This window comes from Canis lupus, chromosome 17 (genome assembly GCF_003254725.2).
Source record: "Canis lupus dingo isolate Sandy chromosome 17, ASM325472v2, whole genome shotgun sequence".
Classification (NCBI taxonomy): Eukaryota; Metazoa; Chordata; class Mammalia; order Carnivora; family Canidae; genus Canis; species Canis lupus.
The window spans coordinates 51,590,003-51,605,876 of NC_064259.1; the positions used below are offsets into that span (position 1 = coordinate 51,590,003).

The 15,874-nt window shown below is 52.0% G+C and overlaps 2 long non-coding RNA genes across 4 annotated transcripts in view; one reads left to right on the top strand and one right to left on the bottom strand.

The window, feature by feature from the left end:
- Positions 1–268: 268 nt before the first annotated feature.
- LOC112664186 (uncharacterized) lies at positions 269–12,837 on the bottom strand. Of its 2 annotated transcripts, XR_007403009.1 has the most exons (4): positions 10,490–12,837; positions 8,468–8,560; positions 1,989–2,129; positions 269–470 (listed from the first exon to the last, which is right to left on the bottom strand). It is a non-coding gene; the product is annotated as an uncharacterized LOC112664186 (long non-coding RNA). The 2 variants fall into 2 exon arrangements; XR_007403010.1 differs by lacking the exon at positions 1,989–2,129 and having other exon boundaries at positions 10,490–12,749.
- The window catches only part of LOC112664185 (uncharacterized), a 42,264-nt gene continuing 37,225 nt past the window's right edge, over positions 10,836–15,874 (top strand). Inside the window, exons 1-2 of one of the 2 annotated variants that reach the window (XR_004806053.2) lie at positions 10,836–11,050; positions 12,465–12,594. This is a non-coding gene — a long non-coding RNA (uncharacterized LOC112664185). The remainder of the gene's footprint in view (positions 11,051–12,464; positions 12,595–15,874) is intronic. The other variant, XR_007403008.1, reaches the window with a different exon arrangement.

Sequence of the window (15,874 nt, forward strand, 5' to 3'; positions counted from 1 at the left end):
GCCATAGTGATAAACATGAAAAGACACTGGCAAAAGATAAACACATTGACCAATGTAACAGAACAGAAAGCTCAGAATTAAATCCCAGCATAAATGGTCAACTAATACTTGACCAAAGAGCCAAGGATACCCAATGGGGAAAAGGTAGTCTCTTCAACAATGGTTTTGGAAAAAATTGTGAAACACATGCAGAACAATGAAATTGGACCCCTATTTCACACCATTCACAAAAATTAACTGAAACCAGATCAGAGACTTAAACATAAAGTCTAATATCATAAAACTCCTGGAAGAGGACATAGTTTATTTATTTTTGATAGTCATAGAGAGAGAGAGAGAGGCAGAGGCATAGGCAGAGGGAGAAGCAGGCTCCATGCACCAAGAGTCCGACGTGGGATTCGATCCCGGGTCTCCAGGATCGCGCCCTGGGCCAAAGGCAGACGCCAAACCGCTGCGCCACCCAGGGATCCCTGGAAGAGAACATAGAAAAGAGGCTCATAGATATTGGTTTGGGTAATGTTTTTTTAAACATGATATTAAAAGTATAAATAACAAAAGTAAATATTAATAAATGGGACTACATCAAACTCAAAAGCCTCTGGACAGCAAAAATATATGTATAAAAATAAATAAAATAAAATAAATGGACAAAATAAAAAGACAACCCAAGAATGGTAGAAAAATTTTGCATACCATATATTGAATAAATGGTTAATATCCAAAATATAGAAAGAACTCAGTCATCTTAATAAAAATTAAACAATTTAATTTAAAAATGAGCTAAAAGAACCCCTTCTAAATAGACATTTTTCCAGAGAAAAGATTTTCCAGAGAAGATATAGGGATGGTCAACAGACACATGAAAAGATGTTCATTGTTAATTATCAGAAAAATGCAAATCAAAGCCACAGTGAGATATTACTTCAAATGTGTCAGAATGGTTACCATCAAGAAGATAAGAGACAACAGTGCTGATGAGGATATGATAAGAATGCCGGGCGCGGTGGCGCGCGCCTGTAGTCCCAGCTACTCGGGAGGCTGAGGCAGGAGGATCGCTTGAGCCCAGGAGTTCTGGGCTGCAGTGCGCTATGCCGATCGGGTGTCCGCACTAAGTTCGGCATCAATATGGTGACCTCCCGGGAGGATATGATAAGAAGGGAAACCTTACACATTGTTAGTACGAATGCAAATTGGTCCACCACCATGGAAAACAATACTATGGAGGTTCCTCAAAGAATTAAAAATAGATCTACTATACTAAGCAATAATTCCACTTCATGATATATACCCAATGGAAATGAAAACGGGATTTTGAGAATGTATAAGCACTCCCATGCTTATTGTACCATTATTCAGAATAGCTAATATATAGAAATAATCTAAATGTTCATTAATGGTACACATATACAATGGAATATAGTTCAGCCATGAAAAAGGAGGCTACCCTTCCATTTGTGACAACACCGGTAGACTTTGAACACATATGCTAAGCGAGGGAAGCAAGACAGAATAATACAAGTACTGAATTATATCATTTATATATGGGGAAAAAAAGGTTAAATCTGTAAAAAACAAACAAACAGAGAGTAAAATGCCAGCTACTTCACACTGAAAGAGATTTCCTGGCCTGCAGCTTTCAAACACCTATGACTGTAGTGAGTTAGACAGTCTCTCAAAAGTTGGTGTGGGGGTGCAGTGACAGGGCAACATACTAAACACTGAGGAACTAGCATTCCTTGAATGAAACTTTCAGCTAGCCTCACCCACATGGGAGGTAGGACCTGGCTCCACATTAGGCTGGAGGCCCAATAAAACTCACAGTCCTGAACCCTGGCACCAAGGGTCCCATGAGGGCAGCTTTCCACTGGCCTCTCCAGTAAGGGCTTGAAAAGCCATACCTCAGGAAGTTTGTAGGGGCCTTGGAAGGCACTGTCAACCTCTAGGGGACATAGGCCTTCCTGGAGAGCCCCTTGTCACTAGCTTCTCACCTCAAGGAGTTGGAATATGGTCTCAGCAGTGGTGGTGGCACCAAGAGAAGCAGGCTACTTTCCATGAGGACAAAGCTCTCCATCACTAAAATCACCACTAGGCCTTTCTCAGAGTCCTTTGAGACATTGCCTACCTAGCAGCTGTGGGGGTGCAATGGAAATGAGCTGGCCTGAGTTTTGAGGCTCAGGCATTCCAGAAGGCTAGCCTGGAATGAAGGGAGTTCAAACCTGTCTCCCCAAAAGCACTGTAGGGCCTTTGGGACACTACAGTTCCTTGAGTGCAGCTCTCCCATGGCCCCTTGTGAGTGGAAAGTCAAACGTCTTGCCAAGAGCAGAGGAATCCAGGTAGTGCAAGGCTGTGGGCTTCAGTCTCAGAACCCAACTCTCCCTGATGGAACATTTCAATGAGCCCTCACAGCTGAGGGTTTTTACAGCTAGCTCCAGCCTTGGTGGTGGAGGGCCAGTGGAGAGGCCAGGTACTATTCACTGAAAAAAGCAGTTTTCCTGGCCTTCAGCTTACAAGGAGAATGTCACCGGGTGAGTTAGCCCACCTTCTCCACAGTTGTTGTGGAGGTGAAAAGACCATGCAACCTACTGAATTCTGAGGAACTAGCATTCCGTGAATGAAACTTTCAGCTAAGCATCTCCCAAGTGGGAGGTATTCCTTGGCTCCACCTTAGGCTGGAGACACAAAGGAACTCGGTTCCCTAAACCCTGGGCCGATGGGTCACATGAGGGTAGGTTTCCACTGGCCTCTCCAGTAAGGGCTTGAGAAGCTAGAACCTCAGCAAGTTTGGAGGGGCCCTGGAAGTCCCTATCCACCTCTAGGGGACATAGGCCTCCCTGGAGTGGACCTTGCGACTAGCCTCTCACCTCAGGGAGTTGGAACATGGGTCTCATCAGTGTTGGCGGCACCAAGGGTAAGTAGGCTACTTTCCTTTGTGGACATATTTTCCCTAAGCTCACCACAGTAGGGTTCTTCCAGAGGCCTGTGAGACCTTGCCTCCCCAGCAGCTATGGGGCACAATGGAAACGAACTGCCCTGAGTCTGAGGCTCAGACCTTCCCAGAAGGCTAGCTTCTCAATAAAGGTAGTTCAACCATTACCCTGGAAGGTGTGGAGCACATTCAAAAAGCGCTGGCAGGCCTCTGAGAAACCACAGTTCCTTGAGTGCAGCTCTCCACTGGCCCCTTCCATGAGGAAAGTTGAACTTTTCAGCCCACCTGGTGAGCCTGGGCAGTGCCAAGGTTGTGGGCTTCAGTCTGAGAACCAATCTCTCCCTGAGGGAATATAAACAGCCCTCACAGCTGAGGGAGTTCAGCAGCTAGCTCCACCCTTGGTGGTGGAGGGCCAGTGGAGAGGCCAGGTACTTTTTACTGAGAAAGTATCTTTCCTGGCCTTCTGCCTACAGTGAGTCTGTCACCGGGGTGAGTTAGCACACACTCTCCACAGTTGTGGTGGATGTGAAAAGACCGTGTGATCTAATAAACGCTGAGGAACTAGCATTCCTTGAATGAAACTTTCACCTAGCCCCTCCCAGGTGGGAGGTATGCCCTGGCTCCTCCTTAGGATGTAGACCCAAAGGAACTTGCTGTCCTGAACCTTGGGTCCCAGGGTCCCATGGGGGCAGTTTTTGACTGGTCTCTCCAGGAGGGGCTTCAGAAGCCAGCTCCTCAGGAAGTGTGGAGGGGCCTTGGAAAGCCCTGTTTACCTCTAGGGGACATAGGCCTACGTGCACCTTGCGACTAGCTTTTCACCTCAGGGAGTTGGAACATGGGCAGCAGCAGTGGTGGCAGTGCCAAGAAAAACCAGGCTACATTCCTCTGAGGAAAAAGCTCTTCCTGACTAAGCTTACCAACAGACATCTCAGAGGTGTCTGAGACCCTGCCTAACCAGCAGCTGTGAGGTCACAATGGAAATGAGCTGGCCTAAGTTCTGAAGCTCAGGCCTTCCAGAAGGCTAGCTTCTCAATGAAGGGAGTTCAAATGTGTCTCCCCAGAAGTTTTGGAGGGACGGTACAGAAGTGCTGTAGGACCCATGGGACACCACAGTTCCTGGAGTGCAGCTCTCCACTAGTCACATCTGTTTGGAAAGTCAAACATCTTAGCCCAGCAGCCAAGCCTGGGCAGTGGCAAGGCTGTTGGGTTAGTCTGAGATCCAGCCTGCCCTGATGGAACCTTTCGAGACCTCACAGCTGAGGGATGTTAGCAACTAGCTCCAGCCCTGTTGGTGGAGGGAAAGTGGATATGCCGGGTACTTTTCACTGAGAAAGCTGCTTTCCTGGCCTTTAGCTTACAAGGAGTCTGACACTGGGGTGAGTTAGCACATCCTCTCCACAGTTGTTATGGAGGTGAAAAGGCCACATGACCTACTGAACACTGAGGAACTAGCGTTCCTTGAGTGAAACAATCAGCTAATACCTTCCATGTGGGAAGTATGCCCTGGCTCCACCTTAGGCTGGAGACCCAATGGAACTCACTGTCCTGAACCCTGGGCCTAAGGGTCCCTAGAAGGTAGCTTTTCACTGCTTGATGTGCTTGAGAAGCCAGCTCCTCAGGAAGTTTGGAGGGGCTTTGGAAGGCCCTGTTCACCTCTAGAGGGCATAGGTCTTCCTGGAGTGCCCCTTACGACTAGCTTCTCAGGGCACTCCTGAGAAGGAGTGTTAGAACATGGGTCTCAGCAGTTGTGGCAACACCAAGTGAAAGCAGGCTACACCCATGTGAAGACAAAGCTCTCCCTGACTAAGCTCACTACTAGGCCTCTCTCAGAGGCCTCTGAGACCCTTCCTACCCGGCAGCTGTGGAGGAGCAGTGGAAATGATCGGGCTTGAGTCTGAGGCTCAGACCTTACCAGAATGCTAGCTTCTCATGGTGGGAGTTCAAAGGTGTCTCCCTAGAATATTTGGAGAGGCAGTACAAAAGCGCCATAAGGCCTCTGGGACACCACAGTTCCTTGAGTGCAGCTCTCCATTGGCCCCTTCCATGAGGAAAATTTAATCTTACCCCAGCAGACGAGTCTGTGCGGTACAAGTCTGTGGGCTTTCCTCTGAGAACCAAGCCCTCCCTTCTGTGAGGAAAGCTTAACCTCTTACCCCAACAGACAAGTCTGTACAGTACAAGGCTATGGGCTTTCGTCTGAGAACGAATCCCTCCCTGATGGAACCTTTCAACGAGCCCTCACAGCTGGGGGAGTTTAGCAGCTAGCTCCAGCCTTGGTGGTGGAGGACCAGTGGAGAGGCCAGGTACTTTTCACTGAGAAAGCAGCTTTACCTGGCCTTCTGCTTACAAGGAGTCTGACACCGGGGTGAGTTAGCACACCCTGTCCACATTTGTTTTACAGATGAAAGACCATAGAACCTACTGAATGCTGAGAAACTAGTGTTCCTTGAATGAAACTTTCAGCTACTCCTCCCAGGTCAGAGGTATGCACTGGCTGCACCTTAGGCTGGAGACCCAATGGAACTCGCTGTCATGAACCTGGGCCCAAGAGTCCCTGTGGGCAGCATTCCACTGGCCTCACAAGGAATGGCTTTGGAAGCCAGCTCCTCAGGAATTTTGGAGGAGTTTCGAAGGCCCTTTCACCTCTAGGTGACATAGGCCTTCCTGGAGGGCCCCTTGCAACTAGCTTCTCACCTCAGGGAGTTGGAAGGTGGGTATTAGCAGTGGTGGTGGTGCCAAGTGAAAGCAGGCTACATTCCTCTGAGGGCAAAGCTCTCCCTGCCTAAGCTCACCACTAGGCTTCTCTCAGAGGCCTGTGAGAATCTACCTACCCAGCAGCTGTAGGGCCCAATGGAAATGAGCTGGCCTGAGTTCTGAAGCTCCGGCCTTCCAGAAGGCTAGCTTCTCAATGATGGGAGTTCAAACCTGTCTCCCCAGAAGGTTTGGAGTGTGGTCCAAAGAGCTGTAGGTTCTCTGGGACACCACAGTTCCTTGAGTGCAGCTCTCCCCTGGCCCATTGTGTGAGGTAAGTCAACCCTCCCAGCCCAGCAGATGAGCCTGGGCAGTGGCAAGTCTGGGATTCAGTCTGAGAACCAGGCCCTCCCTTAGGTCACATTTCCATATGCCCTCACAGCTGAGGGAGTTTAGCTAGCTCCAGCCTAATGGTGGAGGGCTAGTGGAGAGGTCAGGTAATTTTTACTGAGAAAGCAATTCTCCTGACCTTCTGCTTACTATGGGTCGGACACCAGGGTGAGTTAGTACACCTTCTCCATAGTTGTTGTGGAGGTGAAAAGACCATGCAACCTATTGAACGCTGAGGAACTAGCATTCCTTGAATGAAACTTTCAGCTAGTCCCTCCCAGGTTGGAGGTATGCCCTGGCTCACCTTAGGCTGGAGACCCAATGGAATGCCCTCTCCTGAACCATGGGACAAAGGTCCCATGAGGGCAGGTTCCCACTGGCCTCTCAGGAAGGTCTTGAGAAGCCAGCTCCTCATGAAGTTTGGTGGTGCCTTGTAAGGCCCTGTTCACCTCCAGGGCACATAGGCCGTCCTAGAGTGCCCCTTGCGACTTGCTTCTCACTTCATGGGTCTCAGCGGTGATGGTGGTGCCAAGTGAAAGCAGGCTACGTTCCTCTGAGGACGAAGCTCTCCATGACTAAGCTCACCACTAGGTCTCTGAGAGAGGCCAGTGAGACCCTGGCTACCTAGCAATTGTGGGAGAGCAACGGAAATGAGCTGGCCTTAACTCTGAGACTCGGGCCTTCCTAGCCGGATAGCCTCTCCATCAAGGAGTTTAGATTTATCTACCCAGTCGGTTTGGAGATGCAGTAGAAATGGGCTGGAGTACCTCTAGAATTCCACAGATCCTTGAATGCAGGTTTTCACTAACTTCTTCAAAAAGAAGATAGACCACTCTCCCCCCAGCCTATGTGCAGTGGAAAGGTGGTCCGCTTCACTTTGTAAGATAGGCCTACCCAGAGTTACCCTTCAATGAGCCCTCACATCTGAGGGATGTTAGCAGCTAACTCCACTCGTTGGTGTGTTGGCGTGTTGGCGCAGTGGAAAGGCCAGGTACTTAACACTAGAAAGAAGCTTTCCTGGCCTGCAGTTTGCAACTAGTCTATCATCAGAGTGAGTTAGAACAACCCTCAACAGTTGATGTGGTGGTGAAATGACAACGAGACATAGTGTACTCTGAGAAACACGTGTTCTACGAGGGAAACTTTCAGCTAGCCTCTGAAATGTAAGTGGCAGGCCCTAGCTCAACAATAGGCTGGCGGTCCAATGGACCTCCCTGTGCTGGACCCTAAGCAGAAGCTTACCTTAAGGTCAGCTATCCACTGGTCTGTCAATGAAGGGCTTTAGAACCTAGCTCCTCAGTCAGTTTGGGGGGGCCCTGTAAGGTGCTGTCCACTTTTAGAGGACATTGGCCTTCCTGAAATGTCCCTCTGACAAGCTTCTCACATCAGGGAGTTTAAATCATATGTCTCAGCAGTGGTGGCAGTGCAAAGGGAAAGCGGTCTACTTATCGCTGAGGACAAAGCTTTCTCTGAGGGAAGCTCTGCATTAGATCTCTCACATAGGCAATTTAGACCTTACCTTCCTAGCAGCTGTGGAGACGAATTGGAAATGACCTGGCATTAATTCTGTGACTCAGGCCTTCCTAGCCGGCTAGCCTCTACATCAAGGGAGTTTAAACCTATATCTACAGCAGTTTTGGAGACCTGGTAAATATCTGCTATAGGGCCTCTGGGAAGCCACAGATCCTTGCATGTAGGTTTCCACTAGCCTCTTTAAATAGTAAGTAGACCCCCTCTTGAAAGGTTGCTTTCGGGCAGTAGGTAGGTGGTCTGCTTCCCTTTGAAGCTAAGCCTTCCCAGACATACCCTTCAATGAGCACTCACACCTGAGGGAACCTAGAAGCTGGTCCCATACAATGGTGTGGCGGTACAGTGGAAAGCCAGGTGTTTAACAGTGTGGAAGATTGTTCCCTGGCCTGCAGCCTGCAACTAGCCTACTACCTGAGTGGTTAGAACCTCTCTCAAAGGTTGGTGTGGAGGTGCAGTGACAAGGTGAGATAGCATACACTGTGACACAAGCATTCTACAAAGGAAATTTCAGCTAGTCTCTGCCTGAGGCGGGGGGCGGGGGGCGGGGGGTTAGCTATTGCTCAAAAATAACCAGGAGGCCCAGTGGAAGTAGATGTTCGGGACCTAGGGCACAGGCACTCCAGGAACGCCCATGTCGCTGAGAGGTTTTCAGGGCCTCTGAAATCCTTCAAAACTTCTTGAGCTGATTCTCCAGCCTCTCATAGAGAAGTCAGTAGAAAGACAATATAACGATATAACGGGACCCTTAGGCCCAGGGTTGAGGACAGCCAATTCCATTGGGTCTCCACTAAGGTGGAGCAAGGAAATTCCTCCCACCAGGGAGGGGCAGGCTGAAAGGTTCATTCAAGAAAGCCTACGTCCAAAGCCTTCAGTAGGTCACTGTGCTCTCTTCACCTCCACAGCAACTGTGGAGAAGGTGTGTTCACTCACCCCAGTGACAGACTCGCTTCAGCAGAAGGCCAGGAAGGCTGCTCACCCCAGAGCCAAGGGTGCCAGGACATCGAGTTCCTTTGGGTCTCCAACCTAAGGTAGAGATAGGGAATTCTTCCCACCTGGGACGACGGGCTGGCTGAAAGCTGCATTCAAGGAATGCTAGTTCCTCAGCACTCAGAACGTGGCAAGGTTTTCTCACCTCCACGATAAGCTAACCGTGGAGAGTGTGCGCTAAGGCTCCGTGTAAGCAGAAGGTCGGGAAAGCTGATTTCTCAGTGAAAAGCGCCTGGCGTCTCCGATGGCCCTGCACCAGCAAGGAGGGAGCTAGCTGCTCACCTCCCTCAGCGCCCGCCCCACGGCTCCTTGAAAGGCCCATCAGGGAGGGTTGGTTCTCAGACTAGGCACAGACTTGCACCGCCCAGACTCATCTCCTGGGGGGGATGTTCGGGAGGGGCCAGTGCAGAGCTGCCCTCAAGGAACTGTGGTATTCCAGAGGCCCTCTAGTGCTTTGGGACCGCACTCCAAACCTTCCGGGCAGACACATTCGAACACCGTTCCCTTCCCTTCGTTGAGAAGCTAGCCTTCCGGGAAGGCCTGAGACTGCGAACTCAGGCCAGCTCATTTCCATTGCTCCCCCACTACTGCTGGGTAGGCAGGGTCTCAGAGGCCTAGTAGGGAGCCTAGGCAGGGAGAGCTTTGTCCACAGAGGAATGTAGCGTGCTTTCACTTGACGCTGCCCCCACCGAGGAGACCCATGTTCCAACACCCCGAGGTGAGAAGCGAGTCGCAAGGGGCGCTTGAGGAAGGTCTGTGTCACCTAGAGGTGAACAAAGCCTTCCAAGGCCCCTGCAAACTTGCTGAGGTGTGGGCATCTCAAGCCATTCCTTGAGACACCAGTGGAAAGCTGCCCCCGTGGGACCCTTGGCCCTTGGTTCAGGTCAGCGAGTTCCATTTTGTCTCCAGCCTGAAGGTGGAGCCAGGGCATACCTCCCACCTGGAAGGGGCTGGCAGAAAGTCTCAACTGGGGAGCGGGGAGCGCTACTTCCTCAGCCTTCAGTAGGTTGCATGGTCTGTTCGCTGCCCCCACACCAACTGCGGAGCGGGTGTGCCAAGCAGCCCCTGTGACAGGCTCATAGTAAAGGAAAGGCCAGGAAGGCAGCTTTCTCAGTGACAAGTCCCTGGCCTCTCCAATGGCCCTCCACCACCAAGGAGGGAGCTAGCTGCTCACCTCCCTCAGCTCTGAGGGCTCCTTGAAAGGTTGCATCAGGGAGGGCTCCATGCCCAGACTGAAGCCCACAGCCTTGCCACTGCCCATGCTTGTCTGCTGGGCCGAGAGGTTGGACTTTCCACTCAGAGGGGGCACTCCCTTCTACTGCAGAGGTACACTCAAGAAACTGTGCTGTCCCAGAGGCCTTGCAGGGTTTTGGGATCGCCCCTCCACAACTTGTGGGGAAACCTGGTTGAACTCCGATCACTGAGAAGCTTGACTTGGGGGAAGGCCTGAGCCTCAGAACTCAGGCCACCTCATTTCCATTGTGCCCTCACAGCGGCTAGAGGGGCGGGGTCTGATAGGTTTTTTGGGAGAAGCCTAGTGGTTGAGTTAGGGAGCAGCTTTGTCCTCAGAGCAAAGTAACCTGCTTTCCCTTGGCGCTGCCCAAACTGCTGAGATACATATGGAACTCTCTGAGGTGAGAAATTAGTGGCAAGGGTCACTCCAGGAAGGCCTACGTCCCCTAGATGTGGACAGCGCCTTCCAGGGACCCTCTCAACTTCCTGAGCTGACTTCTCCAGCCCTTCCAGAAGAGGCCAGTGGAAAGCTGCTCAGGACAGTGTCATTGAGTCTCTGGCCTAAGGTGCAGCCGGGACAGTCCTCCCACCAGGGAGGGGCAGGCTGAAAGGTTCATTCAAGGAAGGCTAAGTCCAAAGCCTTCGGTAGGTCCCTGTGGTCTCTTCACCTCCACAGCAACTGTGGAGAAAGTGTGCTCACTCACCCCAGTGACAGAAGGTGTGCTCACTCACCCCAGTGACAGACTCGCTTCAGCAGAAGGCCAGGAAGGCTGCTCTCTCTCTCTGAAAAGTCCCTGGCCTCTCTACTGGCCCTCCACGCCCAGGCTGGAGCCAGCTGCTGCTAAACTCCCCTCAGCTGGAGGGCAGGTTGAAAGGTCCATCGGGGACGGCTTGCTTCTCAGATGAAGCCCTGCCTCGCCACTGCCCAGGCTGGTCTGCTGGGGCGAGCCAGAGGTTTGACTTTCCTCTCGGAGAGCTGCACCCAAGGAACTTGGTGTCCCAGCGGCCTTCAAGCGCATTTGGGCCAACGCTGCAGACACTTCTGGGGAGGCCAGTTGAGCCCTGTCTATTTATTGAGAAGCTGGCCTTTGGGAGGGCCTGAGCCACAGAACACAGTCCAGCTCATTTCACTTCCATTGTGACCTCACAGCTGCCGGGGAGGCTGGGCCTCACAGGCCTCTGGGAGGGGCCTAGTGATGAACTTAGTCTGCGAGAGCTTTGTCCTCAGAGGAAAGGAGCCCGCGTTCCCTTAGCACTGCCACCAAGCTGAGACACATGTTCCAACTCCCTGAGGTGAGAAGCTAGTCCCAAGGGGTCCTCCAGGAAGGCCTCTGTCACCCAGAGGTGAAAGGGCCTTCCAAGGCCACTCCAAACTTCCCGAGGAGCTGTCTTGTCTAGGCTCTCCTTGAGAGGCCAGTGGGATGCTGCCTCCATGGGACTCTTGGCCCAGGGTTCAGGACATCAAATTCCACTTGATGGGCTTCCACGCCTCCCACCTGGGAGGGTCTAGCTGAAAGGTTCATTCAAGGAATGCAAGTTCCTCAGTGTTCAGGGTGTCACGTGGTCTTTTCACCTCCACCACAACTGTGGAGAGGGTGGGCTAACTCACTCCGGTGACAGACTCGTGGTCAGCAGAACACCAGGAAAGCTGCTTTCTCAGTGAAGACTCCCTGGCCTCTCCACTGGCCGTCCACCACCAGGCTTCAGCTAGCTGCCAACCTCCCTCAGCTGTGAGGGCAGGTTGACTGGTGACCTGAGGGAGGCCCGCTTTCTCAGACTGAAGCCCTGCCTTGCCACTGCCAGGGCTTTCACCCTGGGCTGAGATGTTAGACTTCCCTCATGAAGGGGCCAGTGGGGAGCTGCACTCAAGGAACTGTGGTGTGTCCCAAAGGACTTGCAACACTTTTAGACCACACTACAAACCTTCTGGGGAGAAAGGCCTGAACTCCCTTTACCGAGGATCTAGTCTTCTGGGAATGCCTTAGCCTCAGAACTCAGGCCAGCTCCTTTCCTTTGTGCCACTACAGCTGCCGGGGAGCCAGGGTCTCCCAGGCCTCGAGGCCTGGTGGTGAGCTTAGTCAGGGAGCACTTTGTCCTCAGAGGAAAGCAGCCTGCTTCTCCTTGGCATCACCACCACTGCTGATAACCATGCTCCAGCTCCCCGGGGTGAGAGTATCTTGTAGCAGGGTTCAGTGTCTGAAAGCGTGTGTCCCCGAGAGGTGGACAGGGTCTCCCAGGACCCTCCCCACCTTCTGAGGAGGAAGCTTTTCAAGGCATTCCTGGAGAGGACAGTGGAAAGCTGCCCTCGTTGGACCCTTGGGCCCAGGCTTCTTCAGGGTAGCCAGTTCCATTGGGTCTCCGGCCTCAGGTGAGGCCACGTCATACCTTCCACCTCAACAGTCTAGCTGACCGTTTCCTTCAAGGAATGCTAGTCCCTTGGTGTTCAGTGAGTTGCTTGGTCTCTTCAGATCCACAAGGAGTGTGGAGAGGGTGTGCTAACTCACCCCGGTGTCAGACTCATTTAATGATAAGGCCAGGAGAGCGGCTTTCCTGGTGAAAAGTACCTGGCCTCCCTACTGGCCCTTCGCCACCAAGCCTGGGGCTACCTCCTCAACTCCCTCAGCTGTGAGGGCTCACTGAAGTGGTCCCTAAGGGAGGGCGAGGGCCTGGTTCTCAGACTGAAACCTGCTGGTTCGCCACTACCCAGGATCGTCTACTGGGCTGATCTGTTCAACTTGCCTCATGGAAGGGACCAGTGGAGTGCTGCACTTAACGAACTATGGTGTCCCAGAGGCCCTCCAGTGCTGTTGGACTGCACTCTGAACCTCTCGAGACAGGTTTGAACTCCCTTCATTGAGAAGCTCGTCTTCTGGCAAAGCTGAGCTTCATGGACTCAGTCCAGCTCCTTTCCATTGCACCCCCCACAGCTGCAGGGTAGGCAGGGTCTCTTCCAGGTCTTTGGGGGGGCCTAAGCCACAGAACACAGTCCAGCTCATTTCACTTCCATTGTGACCTCACAGCTGCCGGGGAGGCTGGGCCTCACAGGCCTCTGGGAGGGGCCTAGTGGTGAACTTAGTCTGCGAGAGCTTTGTCCTCAGAGGAAAGGAGCCCACGTTCCCTTGGCACTGCCACCAAGCTGAGACACATGTTCCAACTCCCTGAGGTGAGAAGCTAGTACCAAGGGGCCCTCCAGGAAGGTGACATATCACCCAGAGGTGAGAGGGCCTTCCAAGGCCACTCCAAACTTCCCGAGGAGCTGTCTTGTCTAGGCTTTCCTGGATCGACCAATGTAAAATTCCCTTCTGGCCCCTTGGGCCCTGGAGTTCAGGACAGCGAGTGCACTGGATCTCCAGCCTCCGGTGGAGCCAGGGCATACCTCCCACTTGGATGGACTAAATGAAAGTTTTATTTGAGGAATGTTCTTCAGTAGGTTTCATAGTCCTTCCCCCCCCCCCCCCCCCCCACCAACTGTGGAGAGGGTTTGCTAACTCACCCCGGTGACAGACTTATTGTAAGCTGAAGGCCAGGAAAGTTGCTTTCTCATTGAATAGTACCTGTCCTGTCCAATGGCCCTCCACCACCAAGGCTGGAGGTATCTTCTAACCTCTCTCAGCTCTGAGGGCTTGTTGAAAGGAAACGTCTTGGAGGGCCTGGTTCTTAGAATTAAGCCCACAGACTTGCCCCTGACCAGACTTGTCTGCTGGGCTGATAGGTTTGATTTTCCTCACGGAATGGGCCAGTGGATAGCTGCGCTCAAGGAACTGTGGTGTCCCAGACACCCTCCAGCGCTCATGGACTGCTGCTCTAAACCTTCTGGAGAGATCGGTTGAATTCCTTTCATTGGGACGTTTGCCTTCTGGGAAGGCCTTAGCCTCAGAACTCAGGCAAGCTCATTTCCACTGGGGCCCCACAGTTGCTAGGTAGTCAGGGTCTTACAGGGCTCTGAGAGAGGCGTAGTAGTGAGCTTAGCCTGGGAGAGCTGATGTGAGGAAGGGGGTTAAATTAGCCATTCACGACATCAATCCAGTTCCAGGACATCCTTACAGTTCTCTGGTGGTGGGGTGGGGGGGGCGGTTTGCACTGGAAAAGAGGTAAATGTTGATCCTGAATTTGTCCAGGATATTAAGGGGAAAAGGAAAGCTATGCGCAGAACTTCCTTTGGCATGTACAAAAGTTTTTTTCTTTTTCCTTTTGTTTTGTTTTTCTAGTTCAGGTATTATAGGGCACCTGGCTGGCTACTTGGGACTCTTGCTTGTGGGAAGTCGTGAGTTCCAGCCAGCACCATGTCTGTTGGATGAGTGTAGTAATCTCTTGAAACTAAAAAGCTTTTGGATGCCTGTTGGCTTGGTGGTTGGGTTGAGGCTGTCCCTTTGGAATGAGGCATAATTCCAGAGTGTGGGGTTGAGTCCAGATTGGGGTCCCCGCAGGAAGTCTGCTTATCCCTCTGTCTATGTCTCTGTCCCCTCCCCTGTGTTTCTCATAAGGGAATTTTAAAAAATCTTAAAAATCAATCAATCACAATAAAAAGCTCTGAAAAAGAAACAAACAAAAGGGACTACAGAGGACAAAGAGAACCAGTAACTATCAAAGATACATACGTGTGAGCATTAAGCAGTCATAGGAAAACATAACGGTGGCAGAGGATTGGACGCTGGAGGTGACAAAGCAGCATCCTGTCTAGGTGCTAGGGCACTTTTTTTTTTTTTTTTTAAGATTTTATTTATTCATGAGAGACACACAGAGAGAGGCAGAGACACAGGCAGAGGGAGAAGAAATCTCCTTGCAGGGAGCCCAATGTGGGACTTGATCCCGGGACTCCAGGACCACGCTAGGACCCTTTAACGTTTTCTGGGACCAGTAGGGACCTTTCAAAAACTTCACCCTCAGATCCAGACAAGAGAGGACACAAGCCCCTCCAGCACGAATTCCTCTCATCAAAGGTAACTCTTATCATGTTAAGCATCACCAATTGACCATGGGCTTTTAGGGTTTCATTACGGAGCCTCTCTCTCGGCCTTCTTCTCACCTGTATGAATCTCTGATCCCACTTCACAACATCCACCCACCCCAGCATGAAAACTGTTCCCTGGACATCCTACATCCTGAGCACTATGAAAGCTACTGAAGAGACAAGGACAAGCGAGAAATCAAGCAAGTCACGTGACTTGGGAGGCTGGAAGTCTAGCAGGTTAAAAGCATTGACCCAACAACAGAAAAGTGAAAAGAAGGGTTTTCTTTCAAGGGAATCCTTCCTCAAAAAAAAAAAAAAAAAGCGGGGTGGGGGGGGTGGGGGGGTGGGGTGGCGGGGAATCCTTCCTCAGTTGGCTAAACTACTTGCATTCCTGGTATTTCCTCCACCCGGAGGGCAGATGAGCTGAAGGCTGCTCAGTGGTGTTTCTTAAGGACACGTATTGCTGAGGACCTGGCTGTGGCTTGGTCGGTCGGAGGAGCCTGTGCCTCCACGCAGGATTGGCGCCCATCCCAAGGGCCAGCGCTGCGTCAGATGGGTATAGAGATGACCTCGACAAGCTAGACCGGCCGAGGATTTAGAGGGGCTCTGGCCCTCCACTTTCACCTCCTCTGGGTCCCCGAGGACTGATCCATGGGAGTGGGATCGCTGGATCTGCCAGTAAGAGCGTGCTTAGCTCCTATCCAGGGCCTTTCTGCAGATGGTGGCTGAGAGCAGGGCAGCACCCGGAGGGGAGCGAGTGAGGCCACGAAGGAGGTCACATCCAAAGACTCTGGAAAGGGGCAGCTCGGGTGGCTCAGCGGTTTAGCGCCGCCTTCAGCCCAGGGTGTGATCCTGGAGACCCGGGATCAAGGCCCATGTGGGGCTCTCTGCATGGAGCCCACTTCTCCCTCTGCCTGTGTCTCTGCCAATCTCTCTCTCTGTGTCTCTCATGAATAAATAAATAAAACCTTAAAAAAAAAAAAAGACGCTGGAAAGGATGGCCTCCTGGAAAGGATGGCCTCCAGCCTCCGGAGGCACCACCTTGACCTCCACCCCCTCAGCATCTGGGGCCTCCCAGCGGAGGACCTTGACCTCAGCTTCACTGGCACAGCCCTCCTGAACAAACACAGACCCAGGAGTGGCAAACCCTAAGTGCTTGTCTATTG